Source organism: Bacillus rossius, chromosome 8 (genome assembly GCF_032445375.1).
Source record: "Bacillus rossius redtenbacheri isolate Brsri chromosome 8, Brsri_v3, whole genome shotgun sequence".
NCBI classification, from domain to species: Eukaryota; Metazoa; Arthropoda; class Insecta; order Phasmatodea; family Bacillidae; genus Bacillus; species Bacillus rossius.
Genome location: NC_086336.1, coordinates 32,803,404 through 32,821,830, shown reverse-complemented (window position 1 = coordinate 32,821,830; position 18,427 = coordinate 32,803,404). Strand labels below are relative to the sequence as shown.

Below are 18,427 nucleotides of genomic sequence, written 5' to 3'. Positions count from 1 at the left end.
TTGGGAAATAGTTAAAATAGTGTGGGCATATTGTACATGCATTACTAATACTATTTGTAGCCATGTTTTGTGTTGTAATAATTTTGTGAGATCTTGATTAATTTACTCATTGAAGCTAGTGTTATTTTTTTTAATGGCATGGTGCAATTTTTGATGGTGGTACCTATGTAGTTACTAATATTTGTATATGTTCACTTATAAGACTGAAAGTAGAGTCTTTATACCAACCTCCATTGACGTTCAGAATTGCATTTGTTGCATATGACTGAAATTTACTATGGGAGGAGCGTATGTAAGTTTGCAAAGCATAAATATTCAAGACATTGTGTTTAATTAAAGTACATGTACAGGATAGTCATTACTGGTTGTTAGTTACATTATTACTTAATGTACTATAATGATATCTTAATGAAAGTTAGTAATGTAGTTGTAGTCAAGGTAAGTAGGGGGAAAAAATCCTTAAGTAGGGGGAAAAAATCCTAAAATAATAACAACAAAATGTTGTGACTGTATTGCCAAAAATGTGTTCTTTCTACTTGTGCGCGTGTGTTTTTTTCTACCTATATCAGTTTGAGTACTTGTGTTTGTGTCAATTTCTCTCCTTAAATTAAGCTACTACATAGTATTTTATTAAGCACATAGTTCATCGAGCTGTGTGCTTTCTTGTTGAAAAGTTGCTCAGCATCTAAAACATTACTTGTTACATTTTACTTAATTTTACTTAACTGATCATTTATTTTCTGCTCTTTGTGTTTTATTTTTTTTGATACCAATGTTTGTAGTATTATTTGAGTATATACACCTGACTATTATATGGTTTATAACTTAGGGACCCCAAAAAACTGTAAATAAAATAGACCAAAAGCATGTTAATAAAAAGACAAAAGCAATGCAAAAATTCTGTGGAAAAACACAAAAGCGGTGTATAAACCTAAAATCAGTGGGAAATATTGGTGAAAAAATTAAGTCATTTCTAAAAGTTGGCACTGTATCGAATGTTCGTTTTTGCATTTATTTTTCAAAATTATTTTTCTATAGCCTACAAATCAATGCTTAGCATTTTTTTTTATTTTGTAGCATTAGTTTTAAGTAACGGAAACTATTCCCAATAATCTCTAAAATAATCAGGTCTACATCTCTAGCACTCATAAAATTGAACCACAAACTAACATAGTTACTGTTGAATCATGCAGTCAAATGATAAGTTCTAAAAGCTGCACACCAACTTCTGTAATCTGGCACAAAAAGGACAGAGCATAGGTTTACAATGTGTATGTTTTTAGATATAAAATGAACTTAATTAAATGTAAACAAAGGGGCAGGGTGAAACATTTATAAGATAACTTTCCATACCATGAACAGTTATATATTGGCCACCTAAACTATAAATTACTTAAGTGTAAACAAATAAAAAGAGAGGTTAGGTCAGTATTATTATTCCCCTTTTCAAAATTTTTTGGGAAGTAAAATTTTTTATTTGCTTGTGAAACGATATTATTTTAAAAATATATTTCACGGGAAACTTCAGTGTTTCCACAGGAATGTTGAAATTTGGCAAATAAAGTTGAAAACCACCTACTGAATGATTTGAAATGGTGTGGAGCCAAGCAGTTCAAGTAACGGCCGGTTGAAGCACCACTGTCGACTGTGGGATACAAACAGTAACTGCTAATGGAATAACCTATTTTGAAAGTTTTGTCATAGACAAAATCATTAATTTGAATTCTCACGAAGTTGGTTTAAGGATTTAGCATTATTTAGGATTTGGGGAAAAAACGCTTAAAGAGTAAAGTTATCATGTTACTACCTACAATAACAATGTGCGGACAGCGACATGCGGTAAGAACGTGTTTGTGAAAGCCTTTTGCTATCCATGGCAAAGAAAAAGAAAAGGCCAGATTTATTTATTTTTGTGCAGAGGAAAAATCTAATGGTTTTGAAATCCCTCACACATTCTGAGCATTAAAGCAGGGCACATAGTTATGATTGAGTTTTGTGTGGAAATGTTGCAGTGTGTTGATTAAATTGAAACTGTTGGCTGATTACTAAAAAAAAATAGTTTACTGCAAAGTAAATCATCAGTAAATAACTTGGAAAACCTTGAGTGCCTTATACAACGAAATTATCCTTAAAAACTAGAATATACTGTATTTTATTCTAAAGCACATATTAATAAAGCAGAAATAAGACGTTTTAATGGCTTGAACTTCCGTCCCACATATATATTTGAATGTAATTTTTTTCTCATGTCTTGGATATAGGTATTTCCTTCTTCACTTCTATAGTCTTAACTTCGGGTAACTTAAAAATGTTGATTCAGGAGTGTCATGGCCTTTTCATTGGGGGGGGGAAGAATGAATATTTGAGTAAGTACTTTTAATGTTCTTTGATTTCCCTCAAAATTTCAAAATTCGTACTTAATTTTGAAATATTTAATTGTGTAGAGAGCAATAGCAATAGAGTCCAAGAAAATGGTGTGGTAATAACATTAAAAACTAGAAAAAATATTGAAAAATAATATAATGATTATAATTGTTGTAACATTGAACTGAGGAATACCATTTTTCCACTTATCTGTAGTTCTACGGAAAAGCAATTAACCTTCATAATTACTACGTGTCAATGTGTACAATTTTCACGATTTAGCTGTGTTTTTAAACAGCTTATGCACTGTTTAAACTGTTAGGAAAATGAATTCATAAAAACCTTGCAAAGTATATTTGCTACACTTTTTTTTGTCTATTACCGAGTTGTGTTATATCTAATTAGATAGTAGGCACGGCCACGACTGCATGATTGCGGCATACCCCGTTTGTTGTCCGTATAAACACATGGTTTTAATCTTGTAGTGTTTAATTTTTATTGTTTTAAATACTAATATCCCGTCAAAATGTTAAACTTTCTTTGTTTAGTAAAAGTTCTCGGACGTGAGCACTTTTCGTTTTCTAGGCCTACTTACATTTTTTGATCTATAACAAAGTTTTCTGCATTAGTGAAGGGGGAGGGGGGGGGGAGAGGAATTTCCTAGGCGATATGAATGTGAAAATACTGGGAACGTAATTTGGCTTTAAAAAATTAATGCAGCAAACAACGTATCTGTAATCTGCAGCGCTTAAGTGTTTAGAGCACATACGCACGTGCGCTGAGAATTGGACTTGAACAATCATCCCTGCAAACTTTAATGTTAATTATTTAAAATTTTTATCTTTTAAAAGTGTGAAATGCTATTTTAGTCATAAAACATAACTCTTACAATGAGGGACGAAACAACATAGTAGCATTATTTAAATGCCTGAATGGAAAAAAATATTAAATGCTTCGTTGGGGCCATATGCAGAATTAGGCAGCGAAGTGACCGCTTTGTTTACCACAGTTCCTCTCCTCTCTTCGTTTGTTACTTGACACCGTGGCATCAGAGGGAGGGTACCTCAAGTCATCCATTTTATCGCATTTCGCAAATTTCGCGCTTCACCATTTTTTTGGAGTCCCTATGGTATAAAATATCTGAAAACTTGATCTTTGTAATAACCCTTGAATTATAATAAAATTTTTATTTAGACTTTGCTTTATAAAATGGTTGGACAAAGTGCTACTCTTTATTATACTTCTTCAATGACACATCAAACTATTGCTCAGTTCTCATGTATTGTGTGTAGTACAATATGGGTTTTATTTAGTTTCTACTAAATACGGTATTTGATTGGCTGATGTACTTGAACTTGATGACAATACTTTAGTCATATCAGAGACAGTATGTTTAAGTTTTTATAAATTAATGAAATATTTCTGTTACATATACATTTTTTTTATAAAATACCAAAACAATCATATCTTTATAAGTCATTATATTATTTAATTTTTTAAATGTTGATTTTACTATAGAATGTTGTGTTTTGTATTTTATGTGGTATCAGTAGGGACAAGATTATATGGTGAATTGTGATAAAACCAAAATAACACAAACGCATGTCAGAACTCAGCATAACACCAAAATGCACCATATAGCACCGAAATGGAAGTTATATGATGAAATTAAGTTGCATTTAACCAAAACTTAACTCCAATCATAAAAAAGGACTCTTTTGATGTTTGAAATTCAAGGACTGTCATTTCCAGACACAAAAATTGTACCAAATTACATGGATCAGAAAAATTAATTCAATTTGTTTTATTATACATCTCTTATTGAATCAATTTTTCAACCATAAATGCTCAGTTATTTATTTTAATTCTTCTGAATGTATCTGCTTTTTAGACTAATTTGTTAAACATTATTTTACTATATTTTGGTGGAGTAAGTATTACAAAACAGCTTTTATCAAAATAAAAACAACACACCAATCCCTCACCTAGCACGTCTCCAAATTTTGTGAATTCATTTAGTGCGATGTTAATTTTACTGCCTCAGTCTTGAATAGCTTGTCTGTACATTTCAGTTAGCACGAAATCGCCACAGGCAAAAAAAAAAGTCAGTCATGACTCCACAAAGTCTGCTTCAACTCGGTAAACAACAGACGTACCATGGCATACAGTTAGTTATATGAGGGGGGAGGGGGGGAGAGATGTGAGCGCAGGTGACTATGCTATCGGTTGTTGTACAAACATCAACTATGGCAAGATCAGTTGCGGCTATTGGGTGTAAAGGGCCAAGTGTTTTTAAGTCCGCGCATATGCCACCGGGCCATACTGTTGTCATCTGGCTATAGATTGGGCCATGATGTGTTGGTCGCACTTTAGTTTTACGTAAGCTAACTGTGCGCTCAGTTGTACATATCGTAAATAAGGACTCCATCAAACATTTATATAAGTCTGATGCTGTTGGTTGTACTATGTTACATTCCAGGTTGGCCTGGCAATACAACCCAGTAAAATAACAAGACACTTTAATCACTTGAAAAGTTTATGTTCATATACAATGATTTTAAAGTTTGGTTTTTTATGTTTGTATAGTTGCCAACATCGATGATAAATTATTCTATTAGGATTGTTTCATTAAAATGTGAGTTTAAGGCAGTATTTATTATTATTATTATTATTATTATTATTATTATTATTATTATTCTCATTATTATTCTCCCCTCCCACCCAAAAAAAGATCATAACTTACATAAAAGTTCCAGACGATGTATTACATATTCACTGTAGTGCATAGCTCGATTAACCAAAAAAAAATTCAAGTCCTGTTTTTTTACTGTCGAAGAAAGGCACCTATAAACCCGTGGAAAATATCCCGGGAGGGGGACAACGGTCACCATGGGACGATGCTGACGTCTGTGGTCAAATTTTAAGTTAGTCCAAAAATTAATAACAAAAAAAAGGTTATGTTTTGTTGGCCTGGACCCGACCATTAGGCGTGAAGTTAGCTATCCGTAACTTTATTGTTTCCGGCGAGCTGCCAACGTGCAGCCGCCCTTAGCGAAGATCATGCGACAACTGCCTTGCACCACACAGTTACCTTCCCTTACAAGTTAGAAACAAAGGGAGGCAACCCCGTTGGCTAACTGACCAATCACAGCACAGATCCAGAAAAATGATCATATAAGGACAAATATTGAAATAAATGTTTTTCTCTGCAAGTCTGGGAAGACACATCACACCATCTCAATGCTCGCTCTGATTGGCTGGCGAGGCAGCATCCAGCTAAAGTTCTGGTTCATTGCTGTGCAGTAATGTGCTCATGTGCTGGTATTCCCATTAATTTTAGCATGAAAAATAACTTGCTGGCAACAGTGCATCGCACCTTTGTCTTCCTTTCATTTGAAACCTTCTAGAATGTTCTACTACCCAGAATATACTTTAAAATTTGACAAAACGTAATTAATACACAAGTTAATTTTAGGTGATTAAGTAAATTACAGTGAAACAAATAATTACAAAACAAACTACATTCAATTTTATTTAGATCCTTACGCAAATCAATAATAATATTAAAGCAGAAACAAAATGACTTAAATTACTGTACATAATAAAAGAAACATAAGAAAAAATAATTTTGTAACATTCAGAAAACATCAACATAAACATTCTGTCAAAATATTGATATTAGGTGCAGGAATTTTGTGATTTTACACATAGCGGGAATATATTTGACATTAGATACCGAAACAGAAATGAATAGATGATTCACATAGAAAAGGTTGTTAAATGAATGGTGTAGTGAAAAAAAAATCACGCCCTTACAGGATTGGTGTGAACCAAGCAGTGTTATTTGCGAATAAGCACTTTTAATTTTGAAATACATAACCACATAGCAGTGTTGTATTTGTCATACAAAGGATTCCATGGTAGTCTTATAAAGATAAATGGTGTAACTTATATATTGTTGAGGGCTATTCTACACCTTTATATTAGTGAATTATATTTCCTACACATTTTGGAACACATTAAGTAAATTAACCTTGCTATTTATAGAGACTAATGCTTCCGAATACACAATTTTGAATAACACAAACATTTTAATGAACGCATTAGTCGTGCTAATTGAGGGATTGGTGTAACACCGAACTCCTCTTTTTTGAAAACAAAATTGGACTAAAAATAAAAATGTAAAATCTTGTCTCTAGCTGTCAGATGTAAGTAGATTTGAGGACATAATAGCTAATTTTTTTATTTAAAATGTCAATTCGCTAACCACTGTATTACATATCTGGTATTTGAGCACCAATATTTCATTGAATCCAGCACAAGTGTAGAAAAAAATTCATACATTCCTGAAATTGTAAACTTCTTGCTATATAACATAATTAATTTTTTTGTACCCATTTGTGACACCAAGGTTTGTGAAAGTTTTGATTATTTATTGGTGAATAGAAATTGGAGTCATGAAGATATGAAGAATGAAGTGCGTTTTGTCAACTTTTTCTTGGTTGAGGGTTCGTCTTAAAAGAGTGGTAGCAATAAACATATTTTTGATTAGTGAGGAAGAGTAAATGCTTCCAAAGTAGATGTTGCAAAAATTGTGAATGTTTCATCATTTATTCAAATATCTGTATAATTTTGATTGTTCCTTGTATACTTACCCATCAGGATTTACAATTATCTGTTTCAATCTTCAGCAATTAATAATTTTTAAAATATTTGGTTCCAATATTTATCTCCCAGAAAAGTGAAGTTTTTCTTGTTGTATTTCCTTTTCATGATGTTTCTTTCCTGCATTAGTTCCATAGGCTTCTGATTGGACTGATTTTAAGACAAGCCAAACATGTTGTTACCAGATTCCGTGATGATTTCATCTACGTTTAATAATTTTGTGCTTGGATGATTTTTTTTTACCAGAAGTAACAAAGTTGTTTTAGAAATATGTGTGGAGTATTACGCACTTTTGGTTTTCAACCAGTCTTGAATATGAATGTTTATGCAGGACGAGAGCCAAGATTTTATGATGTTATAAAAAAGCAATTTTTGTCCATGAGTGTAGTGAATTTGGTCTGTATCGTTATTAAAAATTTAAAACACATGTATTAATAAGCATATATTGAGAAAAATTGCAGTGGTCAACTTCTCAAACAGCCTGTAGTAAGACAAGATGTGTACATAAAACAATGTAACGTTTTAGCAGCAGGAAAAAAATGTTTGTTTGCTTGGTTTGATTTTATTTCTGTTGCAGACATAGTTTCAGTTTTAAACCTTATTTTTATCACTGTCTCATTATTACAATACTATGAATATGAATTGAAAAATTTATATTCACACTTAAAAAGCCCAAAATCCTTATACGTGCATGTGTGATGATTCTCTGGAGGTCTTTAATTATTTCTCTATGGTATTATATGTAAGCGGTTTTTATTTACTTTGAAAAAACGAAACATTGAAACTAATAAATTGTTGTACTGTGTGAATGTTTATTTAGATTGTTTAAAAAAGGGCTAAACTATAAATATTTATGAATTGAATTTACATTATAGAAGACAAATTAAAGGTATTTCAGGGGTGAATTTTGCTGCAGTTCATTTGGGTGTTTGGCGGTGTATTGACTTCCATTTCACCATAATTGAGGTTTTATCACATTTGTTCATTTAATCTATGCTCTACAAATGAGTAATACTTGCGGGACTTAATATGAAAAAATTGTATCATCTTGATTGTAGGCAGCAATTGTATTATTTTATTTTAAATTTATTTTAAGAATAGCTTTGTAAATATTAAGTGTGTTTTTCACATGTGACCATGATTATCGTCAACATTTCACTTTGAACCAGATACATTTTGTACAGTGTATTCATAAATGTAGCAGAAGTGATGACTGTTGAGAGTACACACCATATTCAGGAGATACTCGGATAATTTTCACATCCTGCACTATTTGTACTGTTGTGTTGCATTTTAGTGAAAATATGATTGTTATTGTATTTTTTTAAGCACCTGTTCTCTGGTTATGATTATTTTTACTTAGAAACTATCTGCAATTGTCTTAAGGCTTTGTTGGCTTGCTGTGTGCTTATGAGCATCTGGCTTGCCATGAACACCATGCCAGCTTTTCAGGGGAAAGTTTTTTTATTCAAGGAAGGGAATGGTGATACAGTGTTTTGAATTCTTGTCAAAGCAAATCAGCACTGATGATGGGTGTATTTGCATGATAATTGTGGTGGCAGTTTATGTTGGTTTTTATAGTTGTATCAGTGTACTTTTTTTTTTATTATGCCTTACAGTTTTTACTCAAAGTGCTAGGCAGGAGTTGTACTTTCAAATTTTTAAAGGATATGTTACTGAAATGATGTGATAATTTTAGTTTTGTATTAGAGCAAAATCATATTTTTTGAGTTTAATTTTTTGTTCCATAGTTATTTGTTATTGGTTGGAATTGTTTGTGAACTCTCCGTGTTTGACTCCACCGGGAACCAAGGCTAACCTTAGTGGTAGGTCAAAGATCTGATCACTCAACAAAGTTATGAACTTGAGACTTGTTATAAATCTGTTCTTAAAATGGGAGAGTTATTCAGTGTGTAGGGTTTTTAAATTGTATATTTTTACTATTTAACCCAGCCATTTAACTAGCATAAAGCACACTTATCAGTAAAAACTGCTTAATGGCAGGTTTGGTGCATTCCCATTTGTGCTTAAACTATGATCTAGCCATGGGAAAACACTTGCAAGGCTGACCAGTTATCATGAACACAGATTAAGTGCTCTGATGAGGTTTAACTTTTAAGTGCTCACTAAAAATGGCACTGATTAGAAAGGGAAAAGTCAGTCATGGGATTTGTTCATTCCATCTTCAAGGTAGTGTGCCTTATTGTGTAAACCAATCCTTCAGCACTGAGGTGACTCATACGTCAAGACTCGCATCTTGAGTGCTGTTGTCCTGTTTGCCTAACACAATCTCAATTGCGTAACAAGAGGCCCAAGTCCCCTTTTGAAGATAAAATAAACAAACAAATTAAGGACTGAGATATAACTCTGCACAATAAGTCACAATTGTTAAAGTAATGTGCAATGTTTTTCCAGTAATTGAAATTGTATAATGTTCTGCTGGCATTGGAAAATGTTTACAAATATAGTTTTCATAAGAAGTCCTTTTCATTTGAGGACATTGGGCTCCAATATTAATGCCATGCTACTGTACCCGCTATTAACATTCTGTTTTGAGGGAGTTGAAAAAACATTTGACTGGATCCATTGTATTTTCATGCCATATGAAAGCAAAATTGTAAATAATTGTTAAAATATGTAATTACACCCAATATCCTGTTCCAGGGTAAGGATACTTGCAAACATGACTTTTGTGCAATTTGGTTGGTAAAATAAGCAATCTTAAAGCAGTTTTCACCTTTGAGAGTTTTAAGTGTTTTAAAATTTTGTTGTGTTGCAACCTAAGTAAAATTCAAGTTACATATTGTACCAAAGAAAATGAGTTCCTAAAGTAAGTAAAAATACAGCTGTACATTTCTCGATACCGATGACATAACAGTGCATGATGTTATGTAAGCAGAGCTGCTGTGAAGTAACAGAACTGTACTAATGTTCTGAGGAAGCAAGCAACACTTCACCTGACCTTCTCCCAGCGAAGGTCGCGTGACTGCTGCCGAACAGTAGGGTCTATCTAGCCAGGCCATTTTCAAGCCTTTCTTTGAAACATACTTTTTATGAAAAAGAAAGAAGGCTACAGGCTACATTAGTAAATAATGAAGCAGATAAAAAAAAAAAGGTTTTGGAAAAATAGTGTTCAACTGACAAAAAATAATTTGTCCATTAAGGCGCGTTTCCACTGAGACAACATTTTGGCAACATGTGGAATGTGACATTGTTGCCAAGAGCTGTGTGTTTACACATCAGCAGATGCTGCATGGCGCAAGCGACAGTGTCGAACTTGTTACTGTTTCCGAGAATCCTGTCGCCTTCCACATGTTGCCGCGCTTCCCACGCTGGTAGGGAACAGGCGACATTGTAGAAGCAACATGAAGTGGTTGAAGACAAAGACTATGGCTTTTATCAAGGAATGCAGGAATACTGTGGAATATTCTGCTCCCAGAATATAAAATAATAATTAAAAATCAATGTGGGTAAAGTACTGGTGGCTAATTTTAGTTGTTAAGTGGCAGAAGTTGTAAAAAATATTAAGAATGTGCACAGTGCCTTTATGAGTGAACACAAAATACTTAACATCAAAAGGTCCAGCTTATCTCCATGCAAAAGGATGAAATTGTTCATGTACGAATCCTTGATGTTTCTTCTTGATGTGAGTACACCTAGAAGAGGATTCTCAACTGAAGTTGAAAAAGAAGCCAATGATGAAGTAAGCAACTACAAACGTTTATTATTTATTTTCATAACTATAAAAAGTGTGTGATGTTATATTATTGTACGAAATAGGGAACAAGCGAAATGTCTACAACAATTCAGACACATCTTCCGCCTCTGTAGCGTTCATTACCCAGTCACTCCACGAAAAACAAATTTCAGTTTAACAAAGCTGTAAAACTCAGGTATTCACCTGCACATCGTTTAACAGAATTGGGTGAATTTTTTAACATTGTCAGTCGGGCATCAATTCACACTGCTCTTTATTAGAGGCATGATATCACAGATTATAGACAGTTACAAACACAAATATATTAAACTATATTATTCTAAAGAAACATTTTCTGGTGATTAAGAGATAATATAAATTGAAAGTAGTATATCAGAAAAACATTTTATGTATTTTCAATGTTTGTGTGTTGTGTATCAATGTTTGTATGTTGTGTAATGTTGTTACAGTGTAATGTTTCACATCACAGTTGCAAATGTTAGATATCATCTGCTAATTAGAAATAAAAAAAGTACATAGCCCTATTTAATTGTAAAATAATGCATAAATGATAAATTGATATATTCATGCCTACCTTCAAAAAATCTTGCAGAACTTTGATAATATCCTCTCAGACCTCTGGAACAATACATGATATAATGGGAACAGAAATTCTGAAGAGAAACATTACCAGTTTTTAGCTGTCCCTGATAGCCAGAAACCACAGTGTAACCAACTTAACTTTTGGTGAGACTGCAGACTGCCAATTTGTGTCAGATTTCCTTATTTTTGGCTCACGATTTTCTAGAAGATAATCAATATAATCTTTACACATTCTAAAGAATTATTTGAAGATGGCTTCATCATTAGCCATCAGCTTCATCACATAATCATCTTTAAGTGGTATATTCTTTTAGAATAGCTCTCTTCTTCACCAACCGTGTTTTTTTTACGGTCAACAGTAACAGAATTCAAGACCAAAAATGCAGCAGCTGCTATAGTTTCATCTATTTTGACGAACGACTGTGTGTATTTGTAGAAAGCAGTGTACACATGTAGGCAACAGGCAACATATCTCCAGCCATAAGCAACACCAGTGGAAACTGTTCTTGTAGAAACGACAGGACGTGTGGAAAGTAAAGTGGCGATAAAATATCGCCTGTCACCTTTTGCCTTGATGGAAATGAGCCTTAATTTTGTTTTTGTTATTATTTAACAGCTTGGAAACAGTGTAGAAAATTTCAAGAGAACATTTTTGATAAGCAAAAAAAAATTAAAATTGAGAGCCCTGTCTGTATTCCTTCTACAATTTTTTTTTTTCCAGCAGAATGAATACACATTCTTAAGGGGCCAGCTTACCTGGATTTATGTATTGCTATTATTTTGTGGATAGGAACAAGGAAACTTTAAGGTCAAAAAATGGCAAATGCATTTTGGGCTGTCGAGAGGAAGGGGCAAGGGGGGAGGCATTAATATCCCAGGGGCCAGGGGAGTCTGATAGAGTTTTGAGATTTTTTTCACTTTGTTAGTACAAAAATTACAAGTCTATTGTTAATAGAATTCATAGGAAACCGTACAAGTTATGCAGTAAACACAGATAATGTGTATAGTTGTGGCAACAGCCTTAAAAATTTTTTTTTAACTGTGGAGTTTCAAAACTTGTACATTAAATAATAGGAAGGGGGCCCGACAAAATTATTTACCTCCTGGCCCTTAGTTTCTCTGAATGGCCCTGCCTGTGGAAGGTAGTGCTCGGGCGTTATTGTCATGTAGCGTGTACTCATGAGACTTTAAGCAGTTACCCTGTAAGTGTATCGTTTGACTCTGTGTAGCAAAGTCCCATGCCCACACCTAGGGCGGTTTCGTAGATATTCAGTTAGAGGATATTTTTTTTGATATAAGTATGAAAATGCCCATCTTGGCCATGTTGAAGGGCTTCAAATAAATATTTACCAAACGTTAAAAGTCTGGAAAGTAGGTGTTCCTCATAATCTGAAGGTATATATTTTTTTCCTGTGAAAACAGATTGTGAATGTGTACAGTAGTTTCCTGTAAAAAATGGTTGTTTGAAATATTGTAGAATGCAATTGCATGTTGGGCAAATAAACCCCTTAAGTTGATATAAGAAGGAAAATTAATGTATAAATTAGTTGATATCAGTTTTTGTGGCTGAGAATGGTTGGGAAATGAAAACATTCAAACACTTAGGAGAGGATCCATTCATACCACCAGTTAGCATAATTTTTGTTAGATAATATGGCTAATAACTATTTGAGGAAACTCACTGTAAATGTTTTCAACTGTTCAGTACTGTCTCTTGAGTACAATATTCTTGTTTTGCTGCTAGTGCATGTATTTGTGCTTATTTGTTGTTCATGTTATTTGTAAACTCTTTAATTTTTAACTAGCTGTTGTATTTATTGTTACGTGTCAGATTTATATTCTCATTGCCACAACTGCATAGTGTGTAATTTTACAATCTCTCCACAAGATGTAACCCTCATTCAAGTACTTTCCCGCTCAATACCGGACACTCGGCCTGTTTATTATAGAGGAACATGGAAACCATGGACACAAGCGCTGCCACTTACGAGTTGTTTCGAAAAGAGGCGTGAATTTTAACTTTGTTTCTTATGGCACATTTGATGGTGCTGTAAGTGCTTTAAAAACACTCAGTAGGCTTGTACAGTTTTGATGAATGTTGTATGATATAAAGTTACGTTCCTTTCCAATATTTTAAATAATTTATTATATTTGGCATGGTTGTAATATTATCCATTACACCAGTACATTTTCTTGGACTGTACTAAATGGGGAAATGTGTTCTTATGTTCAGAGCTTGTATAAATTAAAAGCAGGTAACATCAGTTAGTACTCAGATTTATTTAATATTAAATATATAATATTCTCGTGATAATAATTTAAAAAGAATGTACTTGAACACAATGGTATGACTTTTGCATTTTACATAAAAATAAATATATTGATATGTCCGTAAGGTAAATTTATTTAAAAGATTTTTTTTTTTCAAAAAGGGTCAAGGACAAAAATTATTTTGTCAAAGTTAATTATGACATGAAAATTGGTGATGATAAACTTAATTTAAAATTTTTTTCTAACATGTGAAGACTGGTGAATATATTACTAGGAAAAAAATTGGGGCCATAATTATACCAGCCATATACTACACTTTTTTTTTCTTCTTTGCTGGTTCATTTTAAGATAACCCAACTGGTTTTAATGCAAATGTTATGTATGCATTAATTACATTCACATGGATGTTCAAAACTGGCCACAAAAATCCTTCATACCAGACATAATGAAGTTGCAAAAACAGTTGTACAAACCAGTTTAAAAATATACAAAATAATTTACACTTTTTCTTTGTCTTATTGTTAAGTACTGTTGTAATACTGTAACTATTCTATCCATTTGTTCATTTTTGTTTCTTTGTGTTTGTTGTATCCGTCTGTTCGGTTCGTTCCGTTATGGTCACTGCAAGTATGGGGCTCGCTCACCTTGTGTATGGTGGTCAGTTGCGGATGTCCTACCTGCTGCTTGCTCTTGTACCGACGGAGGGGAGTGTCCTCGTACTTGCAGTTACCAGTTTTGTCCCTGTCTGTGTGTCCTGTCCACCGCTGAATCCCTCGGCTGTTGGTGGGCATGTGACCAATAAAAAATAAACGAAATAAATAAATAATTTTCTTGATATTCATCAAATTTCACTACTGTTACAAGATGTCTTCAAAGCTGGTTTCGAAACAACTCTCACTTAGAGAGCTGAATACAGTGGTTTTCATGATTTCCAGAGTGTGTCCGGTATTAACTGTTCAGTATTTATCTCAGTTTTATAAAATATTTTGTTACTCGTGATGATCTTTAAGGAAATTTTAATGATTGTTTTAAAATGTTTGTTGTTTATACTCCTATGAAAAAAAAGAACAGTATTTATAATTTACCTTCAGTCTTGCCCAAATTTAAGAAGACTGAATAATGCAAACAAATTGATGACTTTAATTTGTGTAAGTGAATGTATAAACATAATGCTGTAGACTTTTTTCTATAACTCTCTGTACACATTTTATTTTGCATTGTATACTGTACCTAACTAATTGAACCTTCTGGTTGATTTAATCTACCATAAAATCACAAAAATGAAAAAAAAAAAATTGATTTTGTGATAGAGCATTTTTCCAAAACCTAATTCTTGTGAACACTTAGTGATTAGGTATATTCCGTAACATAAACACAAATGCAGGTGTATGTAGGTTATGTACCATTAGTTTTATACTACATAAAATTTATTATTTTCATATATTATATTCATAATGTAACAATTTTTATTACAGATTTCATGGATACTAAGTTTTGGTGTGTTATTAAATCAGTTGGTTTTTTAAGACAAATTATTAATGATGCAAATAAATTAATTTCATTTGTCTGTCATATTTGGCTTTGGATAGAAAATTTTATGCCGGTGTTATATTTTCATAGTGGTAAGATTTTTCATACTACATTTTGCATTATTTTCTTTTTTTCATGTAACATTTCAAAATATATTTCTTTGTGATCGTAGGACTGCCGGCTCATTGGAGGCTAAGAGGTAAAACTTCTGGTAGCATGAGTTGAATATAAACCCAGCGATGTGATCGGTGCTTCCTGTCTGCTTACTTTCTTGTGCGTGAACACTGAAATGCACAATTCTTTATTTTTTCTGTAATGCACACAGTACTGGCAGTTTTGTGCTTTGTTGAACATCACACAGTGTTGAAAAGGATGCTGTGATGTGAAGTATTATTTGGGCTTTTGTGAATTTTTTAAAGATGATCAGCAGCGAATTAAAGTTTGCATGATGTGTTTACTGTTCTGCTTTAAAAATATTGGAAGGCTTTGGAAAGTTACAAGTGCTTGATTTAAATCTTGGCTTTTGTTTCCTTATTTTCTCAAGTATGTTTCGTTTGACTTAATTTTGACATTATCAAAGTATTGTCTTACTAATGAATCACATGTTGCATTGGATATTGAACTTTATTTTAGCCATTCCACAGAAGTTCATCAGTGCTGTGTACTTTTGTTATAACTTTTACATGTAATACTGTTAATTAGGGTGGTTGATGACTGCCTTTTTTGGTGGTGTGACGATTATAAACTACAGAAAATGTACTTATATGGTTTTTTTTTGTAAGACTAATTATTGCAAGAAAACATGATTTCTAAGATGTTTGAAATCAGTGTAATATCATTACAGGGTTAGTTTTAGTACAAGTTGCAAATGGGATGTCCATTACTCCACTTTATTTAATGCTGTGATAGTGCCAAGAAAATTATTTTTTTTTATGGCTAAGCTGAAAGAAAACTATTTGAAGCCCTAGTGCATGTACTTTTTAGTAGCCTGAAAAAATTTCATTAATTGTGATCATTGGTACAGAGGTTGTATGCAATGATGTAAACTCTGAATTGCTTTCATAGTTGTGACAGCTGGTACTGCTCGTTAGTGATGTCACTCTACTTCTCAGTAAGCATAGCAAAGCTTGCATCTTCTTTGAAATTATGGCATTGGGCTTTCCAGCAAGTCGGTCTCTTTGTCAAGATACTGTTTTGGGTCTTGACTTTATCTGTGTAGCTGTACGTGAATTATACACAGCAACATCTAAACATACATGAGAGTTATATATTTGAACATTTCATGCAATTATATTTTTTCTTAGGGTGAAACACTTGAATTATGACCTATCCTAACTTTTAAACTCGTACAGGGTGTGAAAACTGCTTACTTAACTACCCTACATAATGTATGAAAGTCATGTCTTAACATCTCTGGCATGATGAATTAGATTTTCTTTAAGATAAATATTGTTTTAATTAGTAGATCAATATTTTCCTAAGGAAATGATATGATGACAGTGCAGATACCGCATGGTGGAAATGATACCAAACTGCATGTTGAGAGGTTTGTCTCTGTATTTAAATTTTGCAACAGTATTTATTATATAAAACAGAAAACAAAGTTGGCCGTATGTACGGCCATACACCTGGTCCCGCATTTTTTGGGCTAATCACCTCCATGAAAATGTGTTAATTTGGTTTAAAAGAGTGCTTGGCTTTTTTTTTTGTTTGTAAATCAGCTTTTTAGGAAGTGGGCATTTCATATAAAACCATGGGAACTAGGCAAGTTTTTAGAATTATGTTAGGAGAGAGAAGACTTTGCTTAAATGTAATATTAGTTTATTTTACATTTATATCCTTTTTGTAATCAAAACGTAGTGGGCTGTGTGTAGATAGCCAGTGAAGGGTAAGCATTTATATTGACTTGGGCCGATTCCTGAAATCTCTTTTTTGAAAACTATTCTCAAGTCTCCAAGCCATACTGCCTAATATATAAATGATCAATGAACTTGTAATAGTTGACTTGTAGGTGTAAGAATGTGTGCTCAGACCCGGGAGGCCTTAGAAATAATCAAGCATGTTGATGAGCTTTTTGCTCGTATTTACATTGGAACTCCCATTAAGAATGTGCTTATCTGTGACTTTATCCGAGTTTCTCGTTACGTAACTTGTGGTATTATTATAGTTCATTCACAAACCTTTTGAAATTGTACCGAGATATCACTTTTGCTCGTACTTAATTTAAATGTGGGATTGCTTTATTCTTCAAAAGCATACAGTATGTGTAATGTTAAAATATTTATTATTGTTAGAATTTGGTAATGGATTTATAAAAGTATATTTTTTCCCTGCCGAGCTTACATTTTATATAAAAAACCCCAGTATAATTGGATATCTGTTGTTTGTATGTAATATATAAACACTTATTTGTTTTATAAATAATATAGTGAAATTTTTTTAAGGATGGGTTACAAATCAGTTTTTATACTCAAAAATGACAAAAAATTTGGTTTTTAATTGATAATTTAGTTTAAAAAAAATATCTGTCACTTTTTTTAAAGTTTCATTTTTAAAACATTCGCGAGAAGAACCTCAACATGAGAAGAGTTGACGATTGTCAATTATTGTCATATCCAATGATTTTATGTGTTACCAATGCTATAGTTTATGTATCAATTTAACTTGTTACAGTGAGATTCCTTTGTATTTGTAAACAAGAGATGTAAAAATAAAATAGACTTTATAACATTGTCTAACACACCAAGTACTGTCCTAAGTAGTACTATAACTAAACAAGATTTTATGGTTTAATTTTTAGGCCAATTTCATTTTTAAAACGGGAGATTTAATTGTTATTGTTTTTTTTAAGTACTCTGTTTATTCATAAAGGTACTATTTCCAAGAAATAGGAGTTATATGTTCAATGGTATTTACGTTACGTAAACAGTGTCATTTTGACTGATACATGATGCACTTTTACAATATAATAACTTATAATAAGCATCTAAAACTATTAGGAACAATATAAATAAATCAGCAATTATATGTGCATTTGAAAAATGTACCAGTGTCTTAGTGCAAAAATTAGTTACTAACAATATTAATAAATAAATAAAAGTTGCAATATAAAGAAAAGCAAACATTTTTACTATCTATTTAGTAGCCTTCATACATTTTGGTACTAACTCCATGTTAAATAATTTACATTCATTGAATTTAATAATCAGAATGTTCATAAACGTACATCCAGATTCAATGATATATTATAACAGTTTAATTTAGACCATTTACAACAAATCATACATCAAATTGAAG

At 32.5% G+C, this 18,427-nt stretch overlaps 1 protein-coding gene across 5 annotated transcripts in view; it reads left to right on the top strand.

Moving 5' to 3' along the window:
- The window catches only part of LOC134534715 (phosphatidylinositol 4-phosphate 5-kinase type-1 alpha-like), a 150,660-nt gene that overhangs the window by 29,035 nt on the left and 103,198 nt on the right, over window positions 1-18,427 (top strand). The gene's annotated exons all lie outside the window — the stretch shown is intronic.